Source organism: Cottoperca gobio, chromosome 12 (genome assembly GCF_900634415.1).
Source record: "Cottoperca gobio chromosome 12, fCotGob3.1, whole genome shotgun sequence".
Classification (NCBI taxonomy): domain Eukaryota; kingdom Metazoa; phylum Chordata; class Actinopteri; order Perciformes; family Bovichtidae; genus Cottoperca; species Cottoperca gobio.
The window spans coordinates 7,917,922-7,929,831 of record NC_041366.1 but is presented as its reverse complement, the minus strand read 5'-3'; the positions used below and the strand labels follow the sequence as shown (position 1 = coordinate 7,929,831).

Sequence of the window (11,910 nt, the reverse complement as noted above, 5' to 3'; positions counted from 1 at the left end):
AGAGTATGCAGCTCAGCCTCGATGCTTTCACTTTCCACAATGTAATTTCAGTCTAAAACGACTGCCTTATCCCCCATGCAATCCCTGGGGACATGTACCACATTTTTTTTGGTGCACAGGACATGCACCCTTGAAATTTAAAAACGTGTGCACAGGAGAGCAGGCTGTGATACTATGATGCTAATGATGGTGTGATACTAAAACATGTATTTTTGCTGGGCTTAAGGGAGGTCACAGGGTCAGCTACAGAAAAACAGCCTGCTGAAAATGTTAGGGAGATGGTTCCAACCTCAAGGACACTCCGTCTGGCAGATACGATGCTGGCATACAGTAAGGGTTTAGACAGCGGTTTTCCAGAAGCTCTTTATGCATCCCAGTAGCCAGATTGGCACCTGCAATAAATCAAAATGCTGAAGTGCAAAATGTAATGCCTGAAATGCATGACTCATCTCCACTTTAACCAAATTATTATAAAAAAAATTCACAAGGGGAAGTTAACTTACATTTAGCCTGCTTTAAAGTCCTCAAATATGATGCATGTGTGCCTGCCTGGTATTTACACATGGTTCTGTAGAGACTATCTGACCTACTTGTTCTAAATGGACATTAGCACATTTTATTTGATACCTTCCATCAATCTTTGAATTGCAGTGCTGACTGAGCTACAGATACTTTGGAAATTGAGTGAATAGGTTTGTCTGTCAGGTGGGACTTGACATGATAATTTGTTGATGTTCACCTAAGAGGGCATTTTAAATCAGTCAATCCATTTTGGCTTGGCCTGGAGGCAGAGCTGTAGTTGCATGTCTGGGATCAAAGGAGCAACACTCTCACCTTGGTGTGCTGCTGAACTATATTTACTGTCACTCAGCTCTCTCTGACAGGATTATGGGTTGTTCTCACAACAACTGTAAATTGTAATCTACAAAACTGTAGCCTCAAGCTCAGCAAATGTAGTAAATCTTTCCTGCAATACGCTGATTTTTGTTTTCCCTAATTCACATTCTGGATATAGCAGCAGCAAGCAGTGCTCTTCAACTCTGGTAGGCCTACTCTGTAACAACCCATGCAATGCGCAGGGGCCATAGAGTAAGTAAGGTATTGTTGCTATTTTTTAATACTAAATTATTGCTCAATAAAGGGTCTTTTATTTCTTCCTTTGTATTGATATAGCACACTTTATAGGCCTACGCTCGAATAATAATTTATATAATTAAATATTTGTATTTGATATTTGTGGAGGGTCAGGCCAAAATGTAACTTTTAAATTGTAATATGATTTTGTCCACTAAGGTTTATTTTGAAATAGTCAGCTAAACCACTTCCAAACTTTGAAAACCGTGAGATCACGGTTTTTTCCTCGTGACCGGAAGTCTACGCCAGACGAGCTATGACGCAGCAGCTGGCAAAAGAAACATGTCGGGTTGTTTTTACGTACTACAGAAAGTGCGGAAAACCATTCCAATTCGACAGACATACCCCTGCATCAGTGCAGACATAAGCTAGCTAACGTCGTAGCTGCTACTAGCTAACGTTGGTTAAGCGGGTGCAGCCCTCCACCTCCACAGGTTGCTTCTGCTGCTCTGCTGGGACTGCCTGCCAACACTGCCCTGTAACAATATCTGGATTGTTAATAACGTCACAGAAATTACAACATAATAATGCTTAGTTCTTAGTTCTTGGAAATGCAGCATGAAGACAGACGCTATATTTAGTTTAATTACTTTTTTGCTTGTTAGCATCAATTTAGTGCACTCAACCTTCACACATTCCCTGACTTTTTTTTCTTTCTGGAAGGATATTATTCGGAAACTTCGGTTATTCAAATGGTGAGTAACAGTTACGCCTTGTGGCAATATTGTGTTTTTGTTGTGCCATATTCTCGTTACATGAACTTGTACATCGCGCGCACGTGCTTATGTCATTGTTACTGTTTATGGTGTTGACTCGCGCATGGTGTACACTGTACTAATATTAGTTCTGGTTTGGTTTCAACGCCTTGCTGTCTGGTTATTCCTCCTTGTTCGTTAGTCTTTACGACTATATATATCTACTTGTTATGCTTCTCCCTAAATTGAGGCCCGCTTGTCAGCTTTTTGTTGTGATGCAGTCTTGTTTTGTGACATTGAAAAGCATGGCCATCCTCCATGCTTCTTAATTCATACAGACTTTTACTACTAGAGGGTGAGCATCAGTAGACAGATAGCTTCTGACAGGGGTACACGTTGTACATGGCACACACTCAAGTGCCTTCTTAAGATATGGAGACATACGAGGAGTTGCTAGCTGGGCTGGTTGATGAGAAGATAGAGATTTGTTTATTGGTAAAAAAAATATTTCTGAACTCTGTCATTCCCGATCGTGTCACTGGTTGATTTAGCATTGTATGTGTATTTCATGTGTCAGTCATAGTTTTGGCCCTAATATCAATTATGATACATAAGGAGCTAATCACCAAATCACCAAAGTAATTGCAGAGATTTGGAAACACAGCCAGCGGTGAGATAATTGGCCACATCATTTATTTAAATAATAAAAAGAAAAACATTAACATACCGAATATTATTATTTGATAATAATAATAATAATAATAATAATAATAATAATAATAATAATATTACATTTCATTTATATAGTGCTTATATAAAGACATTTCATACAAGCATACAGAAGAAAATACACACAAAATGCAAAACAATAAACTAGAACAGAGAGCAGTTAAAACTAGCGGAGTCATGGGGTGGGGTGTGGTGGGGAGCTTAACAGGAGAAAGCAAGCTTGAAGCTTGAAGAGGTGGGTTTTAGGGCTTGTTAGAAGGATGGTAGGGTGTTTGACTGTCTCATATGGCTGAAGAGGGTATTCCAGAGGGAGGGTGCAGCAACTGAGAAGGCCCTGTCACCCCAGGTCCGGTGATTCGTCCTGGTGGTCTTTAGGGTGTTTGCATCTCTGAACCTGAAGCATCAAAGTCGGGAACTGTGATGGATGATTACACCAGACAGTTTGGTAGTAACTTTCCCCTCCTGTTCTAGTTTGGCTAAACTTTTAGGTTTGTTTAAAACCAGTTTGTTTATCTAACTGCTCCTGCTTATTTTTTAGTAATGTTGCCTCATTCCCAGATTTGTAAGACATGTTGTTATTAATGATAGAAATGAGGGCCGAAAGTACAAAAAATAAGACTATTTCTCTTGAGATATCCCTACACCAGGTAGACATACCAGGTTGTGGAGTGATAAAATAAAAAAGAGAGATTACAGGGGGGGAAAAGGCTGCAGTTAGCCATGCAGCTCACATAGCCAATTCCGATTAAACCACTGAGTCAAATAGCTTTGAACGGGCTCCGGCACACGCACGCCTCAGGCCTGGATGTGTCGACATTAGGAGGTGCCGTGTTAAACTGGTGTTGCGAATGGTGCTCGTAATCACAGGAAAGCCCTCTTGGGTATTATTGTGATAATAAATGACTTTCAGTAGCCATTCATTCCAGTTCAAGGTTCTCAAGAGCAATATGGTGTTGAAAGTTCCTGGACATTAAATGATAAATGTGTCAGGAGCTGATCAACTATCCATTGCACATGCAGTCTGAATGCTGTTCTGGCCGCATTTGTTAGAAAGAAAAATGACACGTCTGTGCTGTTTCGTAGCCTTGGCGATCTCCCGATGCATCTCCCTAGAATATTTTCCTCAAGAGACGATCCATCATCTTCTGTATTTACACTGTCATGTTGTGCACTGGTTATAAATACTTTGGGAATACACACTGCTTTTAGAAATTGTATTTGGTTGAAGCTCCCTCTTGAAACCCTTCATCTGTGGCGTTTTCTATTGTTGTTCTTCAAGGTGTAATAGCTGTAATGCAATTGTATCAGCCTGGCAGCAGAAGGTCAACTTTTAAAAGGTTTTCATTACTGAAAAGGTCAGCGCTACCAGGTGTGAAGCACTGCCACAGCAGAGATGGACAAGTCAAAAACATTGAAAAACTATTTAATTGGACGAATTGTCTCTAATTGTGTTAAGATGTATTTATTTCTTTGTCGTCGTGTTCACTGGGATACTCTTTATCTTTTTTGAAGGCAAAAGGTATCACATAAATAATGCAAACTTGTGTGTGTGTGTGTGTGTGTGTGTGTGTGTGTGGGCTGTTCTCTCCACTACCCTGAGTGGTGGCTAGGGGGTGCACTGTGGACACGGTGTGTGTATGGGCAAGAGAGAGAGAGAGAGGGAGAGAGAGAGAGAGAGAGAGAGAGACAGAGAGAGAGAGAGTGTGTGTCTCAGTAATGTATTCCTGCCTGTGGCTGAGCTGGTCACATGGGGAGAGCAGCCTGTTTAAAACAGCCTCAGCTCGCTCACTCAGAGCAGTGCGAGACACAGAGACAGACGCACACGTTCTCTCTCACCCTCTCTCTTTCACGCACGCACGCATACACACGCACATGCACGCAGACGGCAACTTTCCTCTATCGGACTGACACTAACACACACGCCGGGATAGACACACTCCCCTCGCTACAGTGGAGAAGAGGATAAGGAGTGACAGATCAGAAAAAGAAAAAAAAGAAATACAGCAAAAAACAGGAGGTTACCAGTGAGTAGTGATTTTCATATTTTTCTTATTGTGTTTTTTGGACTGAACTCTTCTTCAGCGCCGTCTGACCGGGATCTGACAGGCACTGAGAGAGAGAAAGGGAGTTGGATGGATGGGACTGTGAGGTTGGGAAAAAATGAGCAAAGGTGACAGAAGAGAGCCGAGATGTGGTGCTGTAGTGCAACATCGGGATACCTCTCCATCAATCTGTCCCTCTGTCTGCGGGATCTAATGCTGTTAATTAGCAGCGTGCGCTTGGAATGAGAGGAATGCCATTGCAGCGGAGCTGGAGTGGGGTTTGCTTCGGACTCTTGAGCGTTCCTGTGTGCGTGTCCTCTCTGTCTTTTTGTGTTTTGCATGCCGGCTGCATTGTGGTGGTCAGCCGTACTGATGTTGAGCAGTTTCCCTGAGAGACGCATGTTGCTCTGCCGGTGATAAATAGAAACTCATTGATATGCAGATAGGAGGTTATAGACCACAGCACTCCGTTCCAGGGATATGAGTGATGTGTCGGGGGGGGACACAGTCTCGCTGCCTCTCCTCCTCCTTATCTCTTGTGTCCAAGTGTCTCTCTATCAGTCTGTCCTACTGACTCACTGACTCGCTGTCTCTTTCATCCTCCCTTCTCACTTCCCTCCCTGCTCGCTCTTGTTGCCGCCACTGATCACTTTCTCTCACCCGCTCTCCCACTTCTCACTATCCTTTCCTGTCTCTGTCTTTTAATTAACTTTTCTCCCCCTCTTTCTCTCTGTCTCCCGAGCACTACATGCTTTGTTTTCAACCAACTCCTCGCTCTCTCTCATTTTCTCCCCCACACTGGTACATGCCGGTATACATAGTAGATTCCTCAGTTGCATAGAAAGAGAGAGGATCGCAGAGTTGTGAGGAAGGACGGAGGGGAGGGAAAGGGAGAAGAAAGAGAGGAATGAAGGAGAAAGTGGAAGGAGGGGAGGGTAAAGGGGGGGGGGGGATTGAAAAGGCTGACACTGGCTTGGACAATTAGCCCGGGGAGTCTGTCCTGGGGTGCTATTCTGAGAGGGGCTTTGGCCCCTGGGCCCTGGGCGCTGGGTCACGGGATGCCTTGACCCCTCCAGTCGACAGCTAGGCATGGGAGCCATTATCGCGGCCTGATTGATTAGCACTGAGCGGAAATCCCTTTTCTCTTCACTCCTTGGGAGAAAAAGACGGGAGCTTTTTGTCCTTTAGCTGCTGCTGGTTTAATATCTGCCTGCCTGAATGTGGAAAGCTCTGGCTTTTTAAAAAAAAAAGTACTGTTTCAGTTATAGAGGTCTGGTGTCTATATATCTTCTCCCTCTGCATTTGTCTTTTTCTCTCTTACGTTTTTTTCTCTTAGACAACATGTGTGTGGGTTGGAGTGGGTACGATATTTATTCAGACATATTCAGACATCTGCTCATATTGTGATTTCACATTAGTTCTTTCACTCATCATTCTGTGAGCTTTTATGAGTTATGCACCTGCAGAGCTTGTTAGTGATGCACTTTAGAGGCTACCTGGAGGTTGTGAAGAAATAAAAGAGAGAAAACTATGCGACGAAAAAGATATGTGAAGGGAAATGTGATAAAAGACGAGAGTGGTGGGGAACATATACTGTGGGACAGCTTGGGAAATTGAGCTCCTGTCTTCAGTCTGTGTGTTTCCCTTTTTTATTATCTCATTTCTCTGTTTTGATCTTCCCGGTCCCATCTCTCGCTAACTCTCGCTACTTTTTGCTCTCCCTTAACCCCCACCCCCCCTTTCTCCTCCTCCTCAGACTGGGAGTTTAGCGGGGTGCTTAGCCCAGCTCACGGCTGATCAAAGCAGTGTGTGTCAGACTGGGCTTAGCCCAGGCACTCCTAATGGAGCACCGTTTTCATGCTTAGTTGGTGGTGGAGCGGGAGGGGGAGATGTGTGTGTGGGTGTAGGGGGGGGGGAGATAGAGAGACTGACAGAAAGAGTTCAAGGGAGGGAAAGACAACTAGACAGACCCCTGAGTAAGGGGTACAAATAAGAACGGCACAGGCAAGCAGAAGAGGGCAGACAGGCAAAATAGGCAACTAGTGGAAAAGCAGGAGCAAAGACATTTGCTGTCAAAAGCACATAAAGAGACAGGAAGACAGGCAGAGAGACGGGCAGTAAATGTCTTTCCAGCCCTTTTCAGGTCGAGAGACCTTGCACCAACTAGACATACAGTTTAGCACAGGATAGCTCCCACCGATGGTTTGGTTTTAGTGTGGTGTGCGTGTGTGTGTCATCCGTGTCATCCGTGTCATCCTCTGTGTACTCCTATATGCCAAGCACCAGACGGGCATTCATGTAAAACTGTGTATTGATTTTTAGCAGACTATAAAAAGCCGTATAGACTTCTTTCACAATGACCGTGAAATTCAAAGTTTTATGTCTTCTTCTAAAGACATTTTTGGAAAAGGAAAGAAATGTAATTTCTAAGTGAAAAATGTGAGTATTTTAACCTTGAGAAATGAAGAGTCCTTAAATTTGAGAATGGTGCTTATATCTTATTAAGGGGCCTGTGATGATTGAGAAAAAGATGGTGGTGACATTTTAAAGTAATTCTCAAGAGATGTAGAGAATGATTTGAGAAGTGAGGTCAGGGTTGATTAACTGTCACTTAAAGATAGTTATAAAAGTATTTCTGCTTCAACTGAAACTCTGAGCTTCTCTTCTTCTCTCTCCTGTCATCCTTTTCCTCCTATTTCTGCCTTTCTTCCGCACTCTCCAATTCTTTACTGAGCTCTTCTCTCAACACCCATCCAATTTTTTCCCCCTCAAGTTTCCCCTTTTTATCCCCACATGTATCTTCTCCAATCACCCTCCTGCTGACTCCTCACCCTTTCCCACCCATCATCCTTCTCTTTTACCGTCTCAGGTCCACTCTGCCTTACCTTCTCTACACTCTTCTTTTTAAAATGTATTCTCCTTGCCTCTCCTCTCCCATCCCCACCTCGCAATGCTGGTGTTTATGCTTCAGACAGAAGAAAGGTAAGGTAAAACTAGGATAATATTTCCCCTAACATACTTACCGCCTGGGTAAACATCCTCGGACAGATGTCCGAGTGCGGGCCTGATCAGAGGAGGGCAGGAGGGGGCCACGAATCTCACTGCTGTAACGTACACAAGAGCTACAAATTGGAAGCCGGTGTGGAGAGGGAGGGGGAGAGACTTCGCCTTGAAAATTAGACTATTTCTGAAGGGCACAGGCAGGGTTTTTGGAATGAACACACATCACTTCACCTAATTAACAATTGGTCTGTGCTGTCTTCAAGCAGGTGTCTGCACTTGGCCAGAGATTGCTTGTTAGCAAAAGAACCACAACTCTATCGTAAATGCACGGCGTGCTTTTGCAGTTCAGCAAGACCAACAGAGAGCTGGCTCTCCTCTAGGGAACAACTAACTGATCACATCATGTCAGTTTCAGCAGTCGGCGACTTTCATTCATTCAACAGTGATTTACGCTCATCAGCTCTTAATTGGAATCTCCAGCAAGTAGCTCTATACTGTGAGGTGTGAAGGTAGGCTACACCTGTATTCACTGTGTCAGACATATTTAATCAGTATTTCGTGTCTTATGCTGCTCATCTACATTTCAGTCTGTAGCAACCGTTTAATTTAGCTGGCACCAAAAACTCTTGTGTCGTTGCCTTCTCGATCAACAAAAGATGATTACAGGTCTCAACTCCATAGATGATTATTGCATTAGTTTCTTGTAAAAGTTCAATGCTGAACCTAATTAGATTTAATAAGGAATTCAAAAGGATTCGGACTAAGATGATTCACTGAATTTGCATTTGACACAATACTTTTGTTTCCCGAGAGAGAGAGAGAGAGAGAGAGAGAGAGAGAGAGAGAGAGAGAGAGAGAGAGAGAGAGAGAGAGAGAGAGAGAGAGAGAGAGAGAGAGAGAGAGAGAGAGAGAGAGAGAGAGAGAGAGAGAGAGAGAGAGAGAGAGAGAGAGAGAGAGAGAGAGAGAGAGAGAGAGATCTCCTCTTGCTGTCTCTGTCTGTCTCTCTCTCTCTCTCTGTGTCCCTCTATCCGTCTCTCTCTTCTCTCACTGTCTCTCCTCTCGCTGTCTCTCTCTCTCTCTTTCCTCTTGCTGTCTCTGTCTGTCTGTCTCTTGGTCTCTCTGTCTCTCTCTCGTTAGTTATATATGCCACTTGCCGTGTGCTTTTATCTAAATGCACCTAAGGCTGTGAAAACATGACAAGATTTTGTTGAGATGTGGCTCCAATTAAGCAGCCTCTCATGCATTTCAGAGATTTTACAACGTCTTCCTCTCTGCACCCTGAGCTGGAAGATCTGACTCGGAGGGGGACTCGGTGTGTAATTATTTCTGTAATCCGAAAGAACTCTTGTGCTTTTTTTGTAAAAAAATTAATATTTAGAGGACATGCAGATATTAAAACACTCTCTAATCACATAACTCATGACACATCCTCTTACTTTGCATCAGGACCTTCAATTATGGAAAGCTGTGAAATGTTTCTGCAGCTGTGAGCCGTTTTGCTCATTTTTTTGTTCTACTGTGTCTGTTTTCTCTGCTTGTGAGCCACTCTCAGTCCGTCTGCCTTCATGTCTGTCAACTTGTGTGTTTGCTAGTGGGTCAGTTTGCATGTCAACTTGCGTGCATATCTGCATTTTCATCCTTAGACAGCTCTCCGTTCAGCCCCCGTGGCATTCTTGATTTTGACTCCTCGATTTTTCTGATCAAAGCAAACGAGGGATGAAAAGAGGGAAATGATCACCCCCCCCACTCCTCTACACACAAACACACACACAAGCTGCCTCCTCCAGTAGGGGGCGAAGCGCAGCTAATGGCCATCTGAAGGACATTTACATTTGGGTAACATACTGATGGACCAACATGCTACCTGACAGCAGCGGCACACTTCATCTAAATGTAATATGTGCTAGAAACGCGTACACACTTATTTTTTGCATTCTGTCTCATAAAGTGCTTGCATTCAATATATACATAATAATTTCTATAACATAAATAATTTCCTTAGACACACGCCTCACGCAGTATGTTAAAGTGCGGAGTGAGTAGTAATGTGCCTCCAGGCTACAGTACAGTATGTATGTACAACAGGATGAAACTTGTTAGAGAATCATTTGGTGGGGAAATAGATGTCTGATGTTCCCACCAGCCAATCAATCCATCTATTATGAGTTTGTTTGCTACACAGTATTATAGACTAACTTGCTCTGTGTCTTTACTTACTTGAGAAACATGCAAGACTCATTGCTTGCTCTCTACATGTTGAGCACAAGCAAATTAGGTCACTATGCGTAGTTGTCCTACTATTTTCGACTTTGGGACATTTACACTTTTCTATTATACCCCTGTGGCTAGTATGAGGTCACACCAGAAAAATGGAAATGAAGCCCACATCAGCCTGTTTTATCACGTTACATTGTTGTAGCGGTTGTTGACAACTCGTACAAAGTGTACAGGACCTTTTACATTGTCTGAATCAGTGTTAATATCTGATTTGTATTTAGATGTAACTGCCAGTTGTTGGGTTTCTGTAGTTACTTTCGCCAAGTAGCAGTTATTGTAGTGGTGAGAGATTGAGACTTTTCCTCACCCACCTGCTTCTTCTGTATGAAAGGATGTGAATGTGGCATTAGCCTGAACTGAAATCCATTATTCCCCCGATCACCTTCTCTTTGCAAGAAATGCATGGCTGCACAGTATGACTGCCATGAAGAGACGTTTATAGTTTGATCTGTACATTAATCATTTAATAGAGTGATATGCTTTGATCCTTGAGATGCTATTTTTAGGACAGTTGAGTTTTTCTCTGGTATTTTGTTAATGAATATATATCATCCAAGGCATCTATTGATTGTCACAAGAAATATATCACTTCCAGTGTAGAAGAGGATGCATTCTTTTAAATATGTTCAGGGAAGGGAAAAGGTATTCTAAAAAGTGACATTTACTTTACCGTTTTAAATATATGTGCATGCTTTGAAATGTTGCCCGTTTTATGTATCTAAGACGAGGTGTTAAATGTGATGAGTGAATAGATGTGTGACCGTCAGGCAAAGTTACAGGACTTCAGAGAAAAGCTGGCGACAAGGAGAGGAGAGGTGTCGCTAATAGCAGACAAGACCGAGGTCATTCTTGAGCGAGAGGAGGGACACGGAGGTCAGGAGAAGTGACAGTAAAAGTTGATTCGAACAGGCGAGAACGCTTTCACCTGAGGCCGAAAAGAATACAACAAGCACGGAACCCCTGACAGGACAAAGGAGAGGCTCGGCTGAGCTAACAACATGTGTGACTTGTTGAGGGAAGGATTAAAGGAGACACTGGAAAGATGACTCGAGAGGTTAGGAGGAGGCTAACAACAAAAGTGATTGTGGTCAGAGGAGAGGAGCGAAGAAAGTATAAGAACACGGGAGATTCAATTATGGAGCAGAAGGCGGTTTTACTGAAGGACACCATCTGGCCTGATTGGGACTAAAATGAAGGTGCCAGAAGAGAGGAGGCAATGAGAGGAGTTGATAGAAGGCTGACAGCAAACATGATTGTGTTCAATATGTGAGAGGAAGACTAGAAGGTTGTGGAGGTGAGGGGAGGAAATTAGTGGTTACGAAAGACTTTGAACAGACACAACTGATTAGAGAGCAGTAAGAAAAGACAGCAGGAATGGATGGGCACAACACAAAGAGAATGATGAACACATGGGAGCCTAAAACCATTATGGCCACTTGCGTGATTGAGGTCAGAGAAGAGGAAGTGGTGCAAAGATTAGAGAAAATGAAAGGGGACGTGTTGGACAGGTTTGGAGTCAAGGCGATGCTTGGAGACGTGACAATGGTTATTGCACTGAATATAAATGGAAGGAGAGGCAGGCAAGTTTGCCCGTCTGTGTCACAGCAGATGTTCAAAATTGAATTTAATTTGGTGTTTTTAAGCAGTTGAAATGGCAGGTTTCCAGCCAAAGACGGTGTTATGCAACATCTTTGCAAATGACTCATCAACTTCTCGGGATACGAGTGTGTAAAATGCAGTTGCTGGTAAAGATTGAAATGTACCAAAAATAACATGAACACATTAGTGCATTGGATTTTTGTTTATGCCCTCACAGTTGCTGTATATGATATGCAGGTCTGCAGTCACTAGTGGGATGCTGTAACACAAAAAACCTCATTTATTTCACGTTTACACGTTCTGGGTGTGTAGAGAATGTTCTGGGATCGAGCCACGTTATTAATAATGCAATGCGTTAAAAATTAATGAATATTCCATCAATCGGAAAAATCAACATTTGGGCTCCCACTTTATGATAATGACATGCAAAT

General features: G+C 43.0%; 1 protein-coding gene across 3 annotated transcripts in view; it reads left to right on the top strand.

The window, feature by feature from the left end:
- The first annotated feature begins 1,395 nt into the window (after positions 1–1,395).
- Positions 1,396–11,910, top strand: part of cntfr (ciliary neurotrophic factor receptor) — a 222,564-nt gene continuing 212,049 nt past the window's right edge. Inside the window, exon 1 of one of the 3 annotated variants that reach the window (XM_029445313.1) lies at positions 1,396–1,829. The gene's annotated coding sequence lies outside the window, so the exon portion shown is untranslated. Of the gene's footprint in view, positions 1,830–4,319; positions 4,583–7,995; positions 8,113–11,910 lie in introns of those variants that run through there. The other 2 variants (XM_029445312.1, XM_029445315.1) reach the window with 2 other exon arrangements.